The sequence below is a fragment of the Archocentrus centrarchus genome, chromosome 13 (genome assembly GCF_007364275.1).
Source record: "Archocentrus centrarchus isolate MPI-CPG fArcCen1 chromosome 13, fArcCen1, whole genome shotgun sequence".
NCBI classification, from domain to species: domain Eukaryota; kingdom Metazoa; phylum Chordata; class Actinopteri; order Cichliformes; family Cichlidae; genus Archocentrus; species Archocentrus centrarchus.
The window spans coordinates 35814338-35831634 of NC_044358.1; the positions used below are offsets into that span (position 1 = coordinate 35814338).

At 41.0% G+C, this 17297-nt stretch overlaps 1 protein-coding gene across 4 annotated transcripts in view; it reads right to left on the bottom strand.

Moving 5' to 3' along the window:
- Nucleotides 1-17297, bottom strand: part of b3gat1a (beta-1,3-glucuronyltransferase 1 (glucuronosyltransferase P) a) — an 89863-nt gene that overhangs the window by 36051 nt on the left and 36515 nt on the right. For 2 of the 4 annotated variants that reach the window (XM_030744983.1, XM_030744986.1), the window contains exon 2: nucleotides 10217-10429. The gene's annotated coding sequence lies outside the window, so the exon portion shown is untranslated. Of the gene's footprint in view, nucleotides 1-10216; nucleotides 10430-14973; nucleotides 15077-17297 lie in introns of all 4 variants that reach the window. The other 2 variants (XM_030744985.1, XM_030744984.1) reach the window with 2 other exon arrangements.

Consider the following 17297-nt stretch of genomic DNA (forward strand, 5'->3'; position numbering starts at 1 on the left):
GAGGTAGGCTAGCAGTTTCCCCTTGTTTACCATGTCTGTGCTAAGCTAATTGGTCGCTTGCTGTGGCCTTGCATTCGCCAGACAGACATGACAGCAGAATCAGTCGTCTCCTCCAGCCTTACTCTCTGTAAGAAACTGCATTTCTCAAAATAGCAAACTACCTCATTTAAATTGCTATTTGTAAACTTTGCTCTTGTAAGTCAAGCAAAAAAAAAGAGTTATTCAAACTGGCGCTGTAGCATATATACAGTATCTCTGCAGCAACCATTGATTTCTTTTGAGTTTTGACACATGAGAGGTGAGTCATTTCTGCAGTGTCCAGCATTGTGCCCATAGTGACACAGAAACTTACACACTAACACAGTCACACACATAGCCTGTATGATCACACATCCAGCATGAATTTCTTTCCTCCTAATGGTGATCAATGGCCTGTAGGATGAAGGAAACCCTACTGTATCTGTCACTGGACTGAACCACAGGGCTGCGATGAGGGGGAGGCTGAAGAATAGCTGAGGTCAGTCGGCCCAGTATCCACTGTATAATGAGCCCCCGTGGGGCTGCCACATTATATGTGGAAATGGTTCCAATTAGGCCATCCAGCTGTAAAGCCTTCAGGATGAGAGGATTGGATAATAACAAAGTTAGAGGGGAGGATATAGATGGGACTGGAGTACAATCAGGTGTTATCTATGCTGTATTCAGTCGCTGCGCATATGCATTTCACTGCTGATTAAATGAATCAAAAGGCTGTATCTTTTTTTCCACATCATTCTAGGTTAAAGACCCATATTACTGCACTATAAAATAATGCTAAAGGCCAGTAAGAGTATTACTTTCATGGTATTAAAATGAGAACCATAAGCAGATTAGACATTATCATAAGTTTGATGAATGTATCTGCTAAATTTTGACTGACCTTTAAAAAGGATTTCTGTTTGGGTGGATTGAGCCTAACCATTAAGCAGGCAGAAAGACCGTTAGCTTCACACGATCGTTCATCTCACCGCAATCATATAATAATGTCAAATGTTTATATGAATTATATGCTGTTTCATAGTTGTCACTGATTTTGAAAGATTTTCCATTTCAGTGAACTATGGAGGATGCTTTCACTTTCTGACTGCGTCTGCTCTCATTATTTTTCTGCATAGTTTCATTTCCACTCCTCGCACATTATCAGTCATTGTCACAAAATGTCTTAACATTCATTTGCTCGCAGGAAAGAAAATGGGATAATCGTTCTAGGAATAAACCAGTGTTTGAACAAAAAGCATCACACTCTCTTTGGAGGATTTGCAGAGTGGAGCATTAATGGGAATCAGGGTAGGATGTGCTCACAATGCCTTTCTCGTGCTCAGTCATGTCACGAGCACGTAGGTGCCAGTGCGCAAAGAAATGACCCTTTCTCCCTCTAGTGGTGTTGCGTTATGAAATAACGTCTAGTTGAGTGTTGGGAGAGGATTTTCATCGGTTCACTATTGATTAGCCTCTTTTTCCAGAATCTATATTTATAGATTTTGATGCAGCTCTCGGCCGAAGCAAAACTCAAGAAACATGCAGCACACCCCTGCATTCAGATAACAGCCCTATATGAGGAGGCAGCTTCACACCGATTTCTCAGATTGCTTTTGTTCAGTGTGCATATTTGTCTCTGTCTATACCTTAAACACTCCACGAACTACTGCGTGTTTGTTTTGTCATGCTCGGCGAGCTCAGAACATTTAAATGTCGCTGTTCATTATCAACCTCGCTGCCTTGAATGCATTCTGTGCCAGAGTACGGCTATTAATCATCATATCCATTTGTTTGTTTGTTTGCCTGTGCGTCCAAACACAAACTGCAGCTTCTAAAATATGACTCTGATGAGGAGGGGGGGGGTGACGCAGGAATATTTTCAGGAATACAGCCATCTATCCCAACAGGAGGGCAATACCACTACAGACAAAAAACTTTAGAAAAGGTGCAGCTTTTTGGCACAGGAGCACTGGGGATGATGAGGCTAGCTTTAGTCAGATTTTTTTTTACAAATTAAATAAAGACTAAAAACACAGCTGGCCACTCAGCTCCATCCTACAGTATGGCTCAGCTCTCACTTCAACAGGAAATGTGTGATTAAAATCCACTGACAGGTGTAATCATACCAAAAGCACATCTTACAATCTCCTGCAGTGCAGGAGCAGAAAGATGCTCTGGCCTCCTAATGTGGCAGTGTTCAGTAGTTTCTGCTAACTCACCAGTCAGAACCCTGATAGTTAAAGCAAGAAGACTAACAATGTTCTTACTTCTGTCATTTTCCAGCAGGTTACTGCACTTTGTAGCACGTCTGTTCCTTCCTAATGCTTGCTCGTCGTTGGAAGACTGCAAATTATGAGCCACGTGTGCTCTTTTCATGTGGTGCAGCAGGAAAAGAGCAAGTATGTCACTGGTTGAAATGTTGCTCTTTGCTTTTTTGTGAAGTTGTCTACTTACAATCTGAGAAGAAAATTAAAGCCAGTATTAATACAACAAACTGACTGAAAATGTTATGTGACCTAGCTTCATTTAACTTGACGAAATCCTTCCCAGACCAGTTATTTTCAGGACCATAGCTGGATACTGATTACTCTGTAGGGGTCATTTTGGGATCCAGGAACAATGTGGTTTGCCCTTAGGACTTGTTTCTTTCTTTCTTTTTTTCCCTTTCATTTTTTGACTCTAATTTTTCCTTTTTTGCAGCTCTTCTGACAACCCTTTTTTTAGTTTATCTAAAAAAAAAAAAAAAAATCAGTTTAAAATGTTGAATGCCTCTTTTAGTAGTTGCTTAGATAAAGTGCTTTGAGTCCAACTCCCGACCAGACTAACTTTCACCACCCTTTCAGTGCACTAAACTGCATACACAGCAGCCATATGTTAAGCTTGAAAACAGAGCAAAAAGGCTGCTCTGGAAGGGTGTTTTTGGGCTGTAAAGCTGCAGAGTGAGACACCGCTGCTGTATTCCTTTTTGCATCCCAACTGAGGCTGTTGCTCTATTAAGCTGTGGTAGCTGGGCTGGCCACTAGCTGTCTAATAACAGACCACACACTGATGTGGTCTGATGGGCTTTGGGGTGATTTAAGTTCTTTAAAAGTCTCCATGATCTCCAGGTTTGTCTGCGTGCGCAAGTCGATACATTTATATTTGTGCCTGCTGCAGATGGCCACATGTTGTCTATACGTGTGTGGGTTTCATCAGACAGCTCAATACCAACTTTCACAATTCCCCAAGACCTTGCTGAGTCTTGGAGCAATTCTAGTTATCTAATCTTGCAGGAGCTCACTGTGTGCAGGTACCACACAGCGCTGCAGTCAGCTGGCTTTCTGGATATATCCCAAAATGCCGAGGAGACTGCTGTTATTTGGGTCATGTTGATCTACAGTAGGTGGAATGGAGTTGTTCAAATGCTAAGCATTCATTGATCTAGTGCACCCATTTAGGCCAGGTTGTGTGCAGAACACATGTTTTTTAATTATGATTTGGTATTCTGTCAGCATGTGTTACAATAACTGCTACACAGCTCTCATTTGACAGGTTAACACTAAAAAAAAAGGAAAAAAAAAACAGGTTACTGTGCGCTGAATAATTCAGTGTTTAAGACGGTAACAATAGGAGACGTTTCTCATCATAACAATGAAATTGCAAACAGTTGCATCATACCACAATACTTTTCACTCCTTTTAACCTTACAACATGACATCAGCCTCGTCTCAGAAATCTGCTCTGTGTACCATGTGCTCTATATTTTGCATTCCCCATTTAAAACTGTAGCAAGCTGCTGTTGCGTGCTCTCCAAAACAGCATTTCTTGAAAGATCAAATTTGAATATTTTTGCGTATATTTTAAGTCATTTATTACTTCTGAAGCCAGCAGTGAGTAGATGGTGCAAAGGTTTCTCTTAGTCGAAAAGCGATGTCAAAAAAACATAAGAACTCATTCACAAAGCATTTTCATAGGGGCTGCTTTTTTTTTTTTTTAGGTCAGTCATTTGTATGCTTGCTTGGCTTGTAAGAATTAGAACTACAAAAACATGCCAGGGGCGGAAATGTAATTGTAGAAACAGGGTGGGAAAACCAGGTAAATATTGATGCATTTAAGGGCTTTCTAAAATCACCAGATATGTGTTATTATCTTTGAAGCGCCATTTCCCTCGCGTGTAAGTAATCACATACAGTGATAGCGCGTCATGGTCGGAGCTGCATCATTAATCTGAGAATGATTCAGCAGCTAATGCCCCAAATTGAAACGAGAAAACGCAGACTGCAGAATTTCTGCTTAGTGTCATTACAGAACAAAGAGCTTGTGCCACAAAGGGCAGAAGAAATGCTGCGAAGAGCTTACAGTAGATTTAGAGCAACAATGATGAGCAAAGCCTTCGCTGTATTAAGGGTAACAAGCTCATCCTGCATCATCAGGCTGCAATCTAGGCAGGAAATTCAAGGATTGCCTACTTTGCAGGCATAAGTAGAAAATACAATCAATGCTTTCTTTTCTTTTCTTTTTTTAAAAGGCACATTCTCACTTAATAATTTATGTGCCAATTTCTTGTTCTGCAAAAAGATAATAAAAAAAAAAAATACTCAGACTAGCATGTTTATCATGCAGGGCATGCGAGAGACACAGTATTCTAGAGCAGAATAGCAAAAGCACTTAGTGTTAATAACAATGCTTGGAGGCGGGCTATACAAAATGATTGCCCACTCTAAATATGATCTGCAGCCTGAGGTCAGGATACACAGACACTACTGTGGTCTACATCTGTGCAGGAGATCAGTCTGAATGCAGAAGCTGTGATAAAGAGTGAGGCACATTAAGGCAGCCGTTTTGCGGCTGGCGTTACCCATGATTGATGACAAACATGTTCATTACCCAAGTCCCGATACTCCACTATTACACTGTCAGACAAGCTCCATAAACACATGAACAGGTATGTGCTTAGGCTATAATTGTATAGCGCGGACGTCCCGTGGAGCAGCAGCATAAAGCATCATCAGCCTTACATTATGTGCATATTTGATATATAAAGGCCCAAAGTGTTCCAAAGTAAAGTAAATTAATTAGAAAGGAAACACAGACAAAGTAGAAAAATACAACATAATTGTTAAGACTTAATTCGGTGCTGCTTCCTTTTTTTGCTGTTTATTGGAGTGAATTAATGCTTATTTTCAGAATTGAATAAGTTGCTGATTAAGTAAATTATTCATTGTACGAAAGCAAAATGTGCGTCACAGTTATTTACAGTTGCCATTATTTTTAGTTTCTGTTTAGTTGCTTTCTGATTTAATCTGAAATCACTCACTTTTTTCCCCCCAGTAGTTTTCTTTCTACTCTTTGTTCTGTTCCCTGCTTTTTTTTTTTTTATGCACCACCTGTCAATAGTTATGAATCCCTCTTTCCAGGCTGTCTTGTTATCATCCCACAGCCAAGCTTTCTTGCCATTTCCAAAGCTGCGTTTCCTGTGTTTGTCTGTAAACATGATAGCTCGAAAAGTTTTGAATGAATTCTGATCAAACTTTGAAGGGGGTGTAGAGTGGGGTCGTGTTAACAATACATCCATCGAGGTCTTCAAGGTCAGCGTAATGATTTATTGGTCGAAAATTGCCAAAAAGCCTTATGACTTAGAAACTATGATTCTTACAAGTGTGGGGTGCATTGTCTGCATATAGAAAACTGTATAAAGATTTTAAAAAATCACATCAAATTTGACCTCTGACCTCTCCTTCAAGGTCAAATAAGGTCAACCTTTCATCAAAGTTCTTTTATCCTTAAAACTTTGCTTCATGTTCTACTGCCTTTGTTTGTATTGGCAACATTTAGGAAATGATACTGGTATATGGGGGTTCTAAAGATCACGTTATAGTTTGTATCAAAACATGATGTCACATTTGACCTCTGAACTCACTTTTACATTTCACATCTGCCTCACAATGACCTCATAATATGTTATCTTTAAAGAAAGTATTGTCGGGAGAAAGAGAACAACTCCACATGAATACAAAATAATGAAAAAATATGTCAAGTATATTAAAATGGGTTTCAACGGGGCAAAGAACAACAACCTGCACTTTGCACTTGTTTCTACTGCACTGCAAACTTCTTAAAGTACATTTCAAAAGAACAAAGAAAACAAAATGAATATAACCAAAATACAAAAGCATTCTCTTGAAAGTAAATACTGGCCAGAGAGTCAGCTGCCTTGGCGGAGGTTTGTTCTTTAGACTTTGTACTTTGCTTGCCCCTGTGTGACTTCAAGCTGTTGGATTACATTTAAATTTTGGGGGATTTTAAGTCTGCCACACATGTCTGGCATTTAGATCATCTAACCAGTGAATCCATTACAAAAGTTAATGATGCAGTTTTGAGACGAAAACCACAGCCACTGTTGTGACAGGTGAAAGCGTAAGATTTGAAAAACTTGGAGCCATCATGAGCTTTAAATAACTGAGTTTTTTTTTTAAATAGTGGCTTTTTAACTGAGTAATATTTCTTCTTTTAAATTCCAGTAGACTGTCATTTTTGAAACTATAATGACTGGCTGTTGCTTTGATGACATATTACCTGAAAGCCATGCTTCGCGTTGCAGGTATTTTCTTTTTTTAAACCGTTGGTGTGTGTGTGTGCGTTCTTTTTATTACTTGGCAGGGAAAAGGAGAAGGAATTACTGTATATTCAATATGTGCCTGGTGGCATGAGCTTCTCCAGGCTTACTCTCTCAACCACTCTCTTCTTTCTCTGTCAAACTCTGTCATGAGCGCGCACACACACACACACACACACACACACACACACACACACACACACACACACACACACACACACACAGTTTTATCTTCCTTCCCTTTTTCTTACTCTCCTGTCCTCCTCCAGCTCCACCTCATCTTCCATCCCTGTCTCTCACAGGCAATTTCTCCCTGCCTCTTATTTATTAACTCTCTCCTCTTCTCCACCCCATCTCAAGCCTCACTTCTTTTCCCTCCTTTCTTCCATTCATCTCCCCCATGCTCTTTCTTCTGCTGTCTTTTTGACTGTCTCTCTTGTGCATGAGGAGTTCAGGGGGGAGACTGGGGTGTTTCTCTGTGGCCGTCTGCAGATCTGGAAAGGACATCCTCTCAGTTTTATTCAAGTCAACCCCGGCCTCCTGGTGCTCCGAGACGCAGCATGTGTGACAGCTCTACAGAGACGGCCAGAAGGAAGAGACAAGTCTCATCTGCATATATGCGTGTGTGTGTGTGAGCTTAAGCTTGTCTGTGTGTGAGAAGGAGGAGTGTATTTGAGCCAAGTTCCCTGCAGATGGAAAGAGTTAATTTCACCCTGGCAGCAATCATGGCTGTCCATAAATCTATGATGAGAAGCTGCTATGTTGATTAGTCGGTGCTAATTAAAGGGGTTTGGAGTGCTATCTAAATTATAACACAACATATGCTATTTGCTCTAAGCTCAGTGGAGAGACTGTAAATAAAGCTATGATCATAAAGTGTTACAGTGTGGTTCCTTTTTTTTTTTTTTAACATGTTAGAGCTACACATGAACAGACACTTTGCCTCACACGAGGTTGCCTGTGGGACTGATGCGATGAGAATCAGTCCCACAGGCAACAGTAGCAGTAGCCTTTAAAAAGTCCAATAAAGCAGACCACCTCCTCAAACATGTATATAAGTCGAATCCTGTCCTTTAAGCATGTAGGGTATAGAGCAGGGTTGTTCTATTTAATATTATAAGACACTGCCGTCAGTGTCTATTAAATGCCTTTGATTATATGTTGCGTGTGTCTTGACGCAGACTTTGCTTGAAAAAGCTCTGCAATTACATAATTGCAGCTGATGCATGGACCCATGCATGCACTTTATGCAGCTCCTTGTTTGATGTTTGCTTTATTGGTCTGTTGCCTCTGACTCGATCGTGTCCTTTTCTTTGCTGCCTTCCTTCAAAACGTTTACACTGAAAACCAGAAGAACAACATATTTGGCTTCATACTCAAGAGCTGGCACACTTGGCTTTATCTGCATCCGTGATCTGCTGCTGCCTCCCCATGTACTTGCACAGATAACTTCACAGCAATCACGTCAGCGCCGATGAGCAGTGAGAACCCCCTCATGGATGAGAGCTTGGCTTACACAATTATGTGCAAATTAATGGCTGTGGACGGTGTGCAGAGGAGGTCCTGCATGGATTCTGAGGCTAAATGCTGAAGTCCGTGTGCTAACACAGTTTTGGTGGTCAACAAATGTAATGGTTTTGTAAAATAGTGTATTTTTTTTTTGTGTGTGTGAAAATCATGAGAGGTTTTCACTCATGCGGTATTACCACTCAGTAGACTCAGATGTGATATGCAGGACCATTCATTGCAAATTTGTCCTGATGAGAACGGAGGTGACCACGCACATTTACAGGGCGCATTAGGACCCAGTCCTGAAGGATGTCCTCCAGCAGGAAGCGTTTATGCTTTTTCCCCTGCCTTATCTCTTCCAGATAAGGTAAACTCTTTCCCCTTTAGTCAAAAAAAAAAAAAGAGCATCGAGGTGCTATCCTATCTTCCTAATTCAGATAAAAGTTCCCAGACTGGCCTTGGAGCATCCACAAATGCAAATAGCAGACGCCTAATCAAGATGTGCTGCAGGGTCAGGTCATAACGTTCCCTGGCTCTGCTCTCTAACACCTTCCTGAGACCCCCCCACCCCCCACCCGAAAAAGAGGGACGGTACCACACAGCTTATGAATACGTTTCACAAATTTAGTTATAAAGGTTTACCTTGAGGGGACTCTTGTGACAATCCATCCAATAATTGTGAAGACATTTTCAATGTAAAAGTCAAGAGCTCACTAAAGTGAACAGGGATCGAAACCTAAGAACGTCTGTGCACGAGTTGGTGGCAGTCCATCGTGTTGAGGTATAAACAACAGAAAACCCGGGACACGTTTAAGTTTCTTGGAATTTTTTTTGCTTAGATTTTGTGCAGGCAATAAATAAATTCAATAAATATATAAAAATGTCAACCTTGTGACTTTGCTAAATCGAAAATAATGGATATTCAGTAGGCTTCATGCTTTGGTGACCTTGATTGTCCAAGCAAAGAAAAAAAAACGAAAAAAAAAACGAAAAAAAAAACTGCCAGCACATCTAGAAAATCGCGGCTTGTAATAAAAGGAAATCTAAGAACTAGATCTCAGTTCTAGCTTTTCACAAAAGCATTATTTCTTTTTCACTGCTTATCTTTTTTTTTTTTTTTCTTCAGAACAGCAAATCCTTGTTTCTGCAAAATAGATATCAATTTATGAATTAAACCCTTCTAAATATCAGGCATGAAAGTACAATATTTGGCTGGTGTTTTGATCTCAGGGCACTATAGTTCATATAAGACCTATATATCCTATTTTGGTCACATTATATGAGAATAAAAAGCTTTAAAAAAAAAAGCATATCTTCTGAATTTTCTTTGGGACCTGTAGTGAAGAGACATCCGAGTCTATAAGTGATTTAACAGCTAAATCTTTTTGTCTCTTTTTCTCTCCTCTCGGCCTAATCATTTGCAGCTTTTACACCTTCAGATTATTGCGTTGGCTTTGTCATCAGCAGCCCTGGGTCTCGAGCTCTCACACCTTCTCCTGCTCCTGTTCTCTACATATATATCAACCTCTAATAATATCAGAGGCCAGGGGGATCATAGACAGAGGAGGTAAGTGGATCTGCCAGATCATTTTGCCCCTGTCGTCTACCTAATTCCTCTGCTGGATTTTCTGGGAAATGTAACTTCTATTGGACAGGAAACAAGACATAAAGAAGAAAGACAGCCATGATAGAGTGAGGCTGAGAGTAAGAAAGCTTTAACTACATCCTTTGTGTGCTAAATTTAGCCCTCCTTTAGAAAAAAAATAAAAAAGGCTGCCGTGTAAGTAACAGAAAACAAAGACAAAGCAAGATTGCCATGTTCAGTCCAGCTGTTTGTAAGAAAATGTATAAAGATAAAAATCTATCATGATATATTGAAAAAAAAAAAACAAAAAAAAAAAACCCTCTAGCTAGGTTTGCATTGTTCCTAACAAGAAAATCAATATCTTACATATTTCAAATTGTTCATTCTATTTATGAGCTCCCTTTTTTTCAATTATTGGTTTTACTGGGAAAAACAAACATCAAATAGGTAGTGGTCATTTGTATGAAAATGTGTTCACCCCACAACTGTGAGAACAATATGATACTCACAAGCAGCGCGCTCCCTGTCCCCAGCAGGTACAGGCCCCTCCTCCAGCGTATTCCCTTACTCCTTGCTCTTTGTCTCAAGCCTGCCCTTAATTGGCGTCCTTTGGAGAGCAGTGATGTGTGTTGGTGTAGCCGGTTAAGCTGAGTAGAAGTAGAAGCTGTGACACGGGTGACATCCGAACTCCTGCAACAGTTTCACTTCCTCAGGGCTGGCCCCTGGAGAAACAAGAGCACGAGAGATGTGAGTAAGAATGGTCCTCCTCTTCCTAATACAATGAGGGCCATTGAGGAAAGGGAATGAGCAGGATTGGAGCTGGGAGGAGAGGCTGCCATGCTACAACAGCCACGCGGTCATTCTCAGTGCCTGTGTGACAGATTTTCTGTTTGCATCTGGACAGCTGTCAGGAGAGATAATCATTGTCTGTGTCTGCTCCCAGGTTAAGTTGCATGCTGCTTGACAGAGAGGAAATTGTTTTTGGCTCCATGGGGTGTGTCTCATGGAGCGTAATCAGCTAGTCCCCGTTTTGGTCAAGCTGTAAGTCAGCCACCTGCATGGCCTTCAAAAAATAAATAAATTAATAAATAAATTAAAAAATATATATACATATAAAATTTATTTTTTTTCCCACCATTATTACATTATTTGCTTTGCTCCCTGGGAAAAAAGGATGGTAGATGGTCTCTATGAAAAACTTAAATACGACCCGACATGTCGCAAAACAGCACTTTGACAACTTATTCAAACCATCAGCTGTTAATAGCCGCATTCCTCTTATGCACGGCCTCCGGGGAGCATCATTTCAAACTGTCCATTTGGAAGAAATGAGAGAAACACACCAGCTGCAGTTCTCACTCACTCTGCCACAATTCCTCTACATGACTCCCCCCGCTACCGCTCTCCATTATTGATGAGACTTCCTCTGTCGTCCTCATCTGCCACTGTGCTGGTTGTACTCGCCTGTGGGCAGCCGCTATGGATGTACAGGGGGAACAGCTGATGCCACGCGAGGCAAAATAAGACAAGGGTCGGACACATTAACAGCCTATTGACAGGGCGCAATCCAGAGGGCGTGCTATGCTGCAGGTTTTTTATTGGCTTAATTTAAATTCAATAGGGGCTGTTATAAGGGGAGAACATAATTATCTCAAAACCATGGGAAATGCCCCTTCTGTAGGGCCAGCTGACTGGCAGATACTCAACCAGAGCACAAGAATTTGAAACATGCTCTGCAGCAGAAAATTGGAACAACAAAAGAGGAAGCCATTGGAAATGATTGTGAAGCTAAGTGAGGAGAAAAAGCAGCAGGGCCACTCATAGAAAGGAAACAGCTATATTCTTTATGCCAGTACAAAGACAGACTCGAAGAAGTCAGAGATGAATAGCCCTGGCATTTAGGCTGTCCTACATTTACTATGTATTAAATGAACTTAGTGTAAAGTTAATTTACATATCACATATGGTCAATACAAAAAGCCTGAGGTAAATTCATATATATTCTCTTAGTACCCACAACATCACTCACGAACGCGCACCCTCTTTCTCCATCACACAATGTCGTATTGTGCTTTGACATGACGGAGATGAAAGACTGCAAACCTGCACCTCTTGTACAACAGGGAACAATATATCATTGTACAACCAATGCTACTTTATTTTCAGTGAATAGGTTGTGAAGTGTCAGTATTATATCCCCACAGCCACAGCAATATTGGACTAAAAAATGTTTTAAAGATATATGAAAAATTGCATGGAAATTTAAAAAAAAAAAAAAGAACAGAACAGGCAACAGTCAGGGCCAGTGAAAGTGTGGAAAGCTAAAGGAAAATATTTATTTTTTCAAATATTCAAAAGGACCTTATTATCAAGTAGGTCATTTCAAAGTCCTGATGAAATGGGAGAAACAGGAATAATGGGGCAACCAAAGGTAGAGCTGCGCCGTGACTCATCAGAGGTTGAAGATAAAACTCGGCACTAAACCAAAATGCGTAGCTATGATTACTACACCTCTGATTGTCACTATCAAAGAAAAAAAAAAAGATTGTGACAACTGAATTTTCATGAGAGAGCGCTGATATTAGGATGCTTTAGATGCTTTCGGCAGATCGCTACCTCCCCAAATCTCTGCACTTCCATGTCTGATCACTATGTACTAAATTGGTGAGCTGCATCTGTAATTGACCAGACTTCCACTGACCAAGACAATAGCTTTTTAACCCACGAGAGCCCACACCCATTTCTCCTTGAAGAAGGACTGGAAGGACTGGAGCCATTCTTCAGTAACACACTGAAGTGCAAATGTAACCATTACCAGAGTTTGAAATGGGGATTTGCCAATTGCAGAATTGATGTAAACACCACAAAAACATATATAACACTTGTTTTTAATTGTGTCTTATTAACAGAGTTCTAAAACAACAGTGATGCATTTGATGTGATATTAAGATCTGCAAATTACTCAAAAACTCATTCAAGACCCGATGGAAACGGAGCACCAACTCCATGCTGCAGCAGCTGGCTCTAACGCTGTTCAACCCCTGTTCTGTCATGTTCTACTCTATGGCCAGACAGCAAACACACACACACACACACACACACACATACTTTCAGACAATCTCATACCGTGCAGAGGGCTGTGGTGGCTGTAATGCGAAATGACCGCTGCGACCACGTCAGTCTGTGCATCTGACAGTGATGGATGAAGAGCTGAAACCTGAAGATGGAGGATTGGATTCAGGGAGCGGGGAGAGAAACCAGACAGGCTGGTGTTGGTATTGATTGACTTCAGACCTGCTAATGTAGCCCATCAGAACAGAGATGGTCGCGCACTTGTTTTCACAGATGCTATTTTTGCACACACAGTCATTAAGAAGCAACAGCTCCTAACCTAGAGGTTGTCTTGCATGAACAAAACCTGACTTGCAGACAAGAAACAATTAGCATAAAAAGTCCAAAAAGTGTGCCTTCCTTTTCTTGATTGTGTTTGAGTGGGATTCATGTTTCTCTTTATACACTGGCTGCTGCACAATTTCTAAACTGAGCGAATGAAAGAGAAGCTTGAAGAGCCCTGCGGGTTCAGTTCTTTCCAGTTCAGCCTCTACCCGATGGACCCACTGGGAGTCATGTGAGGACAGTATCACAAAAGGCACATATATGTATAAGCACACATATACACTTAAAGTATATGGACCCAAAGCAATATACAGTATACACATAGATTTACTTGCCCAAGGCTAAAAAGGCAATCAGTGCACTCTGGGAAATCAGAAGCACATGCTTATTTTCAGCAGTTCACTATGGAAACTGTTATATCTCTGCATCAACAGAGGGCAGAGCCTTTGTTGGACTCCACTGCAGAAACTCCAACATCCAAACAGCCAACGATCACCCTTATTCACCACTAGTGCACGCTTTTCAATAGAAATATTTGCTTCTGAGGACATCTATAAGCACCCCTGTGTTATCATTTTATTAAGTGGAACTTGCCCTTCTGAAAAAAAATAAATAAATAAAAAAACAATAGTAGGCTGTCCTCTGATGAAATTTTGATAGCATTTCAGATCATGCCTGAGATAATGACAGAGCTGATGGCCTTTAAAAAAAAAATCATTTTTCTGAAGGCATCTGTCATTTAAGAGAAAACTGCCAGGTTCATCATGAAAGAGAGTTCATCATGCCTTTTGAGTATGCCTCTATGATTAATTCAAACATGTCAGTTAGTGAGTAAATGCTTCTTTATTCTCGTGTACGTAGCTGATATTAATAATGCACACACGGGTCTAAGTTCAACATCCGTCTTGGCAAAGTTTAACATGGATGGTTTCACCAGCTGTGCACGCTTGTCACCACGTCCCTTCTTCCTCTTTCTTTCCCTCTTTCCACTTCAGGCTTGCTATTCTATCCTTTCTTTCTCTTTCTGTCTCTGTCCCTGAAAGGCGCCGTATGGCTCTGACACCCACTCTGATAGAAAGATGTGGCCCATCAGCAGTAATTGGAGGAGCTGTGGTGGTAGGGTTTCTCTAGGAGGTGGCGGCGGCGTGATCGATCCAATGGACGGTGGAGGTGGGCAGGCATGCTGACAGAGATGCGTCCCCCACAGCTCCTGACAGCTCAATGAAGGCCAAGCCGCAGAGCACAGGATGTCCTTTTACAAGAACAATCATCAAGTGTGCAGGTCGCCCCCGAGCCCTCAGAACTCACAATCATCCAGTTAAATCATAATTACCCATTTAGCCGATTATCAACTGGGTTAGACGCACGCTGAATTTAATGTAAGCCTTTCATTATACACACATTAAAGAAAAAAAAGGAAATGCCACAGGGCCAATAGCAATGACGTGATGTAATTATGTTGGAGGTGATTTATTTGCAGATTTTACAGCAATAATCTCCTGACAACCTCATGCATTCTGTGAGGTATACAATTTAATTGCACGCTGTGTGCACTGACACAATGAAATAGCATGAGATGTGAATGATGGATGCAGCAGAGACTTCACTCAAGCGAGATAATTTGCATACTTGTGACAGCACACAGGCTGGTATCAATATACCCCTCTGTTTTTTGTTTTTTTTCCCCTCTCATCACAGCTTTGGAGAGGAGTCTTTGTTTGTTCTCCTGTTTATGGTTTTCTCAAGACCAAAACTGTACTGTGCTGAGCTCAGCCTGACCATCAGTTGCCATGGCAACACACGGCAGCTGGGACTGGTGGCGTGTTAGAAAAGCTTGGCACAGGTTAAATCAAAAGAACTATTTATTTACCTCGCGCTGTTGTCTAACCCTTATCGCAGTCAGACTTCATGCTTCGTGCTGCGTTGAGAGAAGACTGGTGACTCTGTATGGAACCTGCCAGCCAATACATCTACTGAAACATAAAAAGGATAGTCACTAAATGAATTTCTTGTCCAAAAACCAATACACACATCCACAGCAAAGAATCAAAAATTCCAGATTCCCTATATGGGCGAGATACATGTCCTCTGTTAGGACTTCAAAGTGCATCATACTCCTTTGTATTATCCCTTCTTCTTTTTGCACCTGTTATATATGTGTTGCTGTTATTACCAAATATAGTATTAATATATTTAAATGTATCCTTCAAAATATAAGCATTTTATAGAAGTCCAGTCATGATTCCAGTAGACTGTGCAATAATTGCTCTGCAGCAAACAAACAAACAAAAAAAACCCAAACCAAATAAAAAGCATGCAGTTCCTTGAATGACCACTTGAGGCTGACTTCACAAGCAAGTCATTTGAAAAGATGCTAACGCGCTAAAGCACAGAAAACACGAATAGAGCTGTTACAGACAGCCGCTTAAGACAATCCCTAAGCTATCTCAACTTTAAGGTGAGCACTTGAAGTGACTATCAATGGGAGTGAAGGGAGGGAAATAGCTGATCACGCTATATGTGCAGGGGGGGATTTTAGCAACTAACTGCCTGTTATGAGTTACATTTGCTAAATCAAGTAGCTGAAGTAGTTTCATAGATAATAATACATACTCACACAAAGACACATATGTTCATTATAGTTTAATAAATTGTTCCAATGGCAGCCGTTTCTTGGAAAATATCAGGCCTCACTGCAGCCCTCTGACCACTAATATTATTACTGGATCCATTCATAACTCCTCCATTTCCTGGCTTAGAGCCAGAGGTGTTAAATCTGCCCAGCTGTATGGCTGCAACAATAGCAGGCAACTCTGAACTCTATGACAACTTTGTCAGGTCTTTTGCCAGGATATGAGATGCAGTGAAGTCAGTGGTAAACCCCCAAAACACGCAACCTGCCTTAAGAAAATAAGTCTGTAAACAATGCCTTTAAACAATTTCATTTCTTAAAACAGAATTTTGGAATCAGCTCATATGTTTGTTAAACAAAAAGTTCCTGTAGATTTCCAGCTAATGTGAATGTGCTCTTGACACTATGTGCCCACTGATCCCCCTTGGGGAGGACTTCAGAGCCAGAGGGCAGGAGAAGGTTAAGGATTTATAGGCAATCCCCCGGTAATATTACCCCCCCGCCACACACACACACACACACACACACACACACACACACACACACACACACACACACACACACACACACACACACACACACACACATACACACACACAGCACCACTACCACCTGCACCATTTCTGGAATACACTGATCCCTGTGAAGAGTGTCCAGCCAGAGGCAGAGCCGTGAAGCTGTACAGGAATAACCGGCAGGCTTAAGGTGCTGCCAGGTGTAGCAACCACAATCTCACTCTGTCCCTGTGGTATAAATAGATAAAAGCTTCTGTTCAAACACAGTGCTGACCTTAATATGTTGTTTCACATACTGATGAGAACTATTTCTGTGGTGGCAAATAAATAAATATGCACTGTTTAACCCCAGTCTTAAAACTGACGTGTACTTCATCCCTTTAGACTTTTACCCTTGGAAGGAATGATATGGTATGTGCTCACCTGTTGAGTACCATTAAAGTAATAGCGCATTTGCTCCCAAAGAGAAGCAGGCTCAGTCTTAGATGGCTTTCATCCGTACATTCGTCACTCAACCTTCCAGGTCATTTCCAACTTCTGTGAGGGTTCAAGAAACAGTCAAGGAGTGACTTAGTTTCCCTCTTGCGTAACAGTATTGTGTATTCCTGCGGCTTTGCCTCTCATCTTTGGTTGGATGCATTACATTGACAAAAAGGTGAGATTATAAATGGTCATTGGAAAACTTTGAAGGTGATGACATGCTCTGTGGCTTTAAGTTTAGTCACCCGCCTGTGCTGAATGTTTATGAGCTGTCTTATCACAGCTGTAGCAGTCACTTCAGAAAGCCAAAAAAGCCTGCTGCTGCTGCCTGAAATATTTATCACTCTGTTTCCTTTAGTTTGTTCCTTCACAGTATCATACTCCACGTGATTACTGTGAAGGAACAAACACCTCTGCTCTCTTCAGCGCTTTAGAGAGCATTGTCAGGATTTTAATTATATCACTGCGGGTCAAGCTTTAAAGATTTATGTTGTTAATTATGCACCGCAGAAGAAGTAACATGTAGACTCACACTTCAGAGTAATTAATACGCCTGTATATTTCATT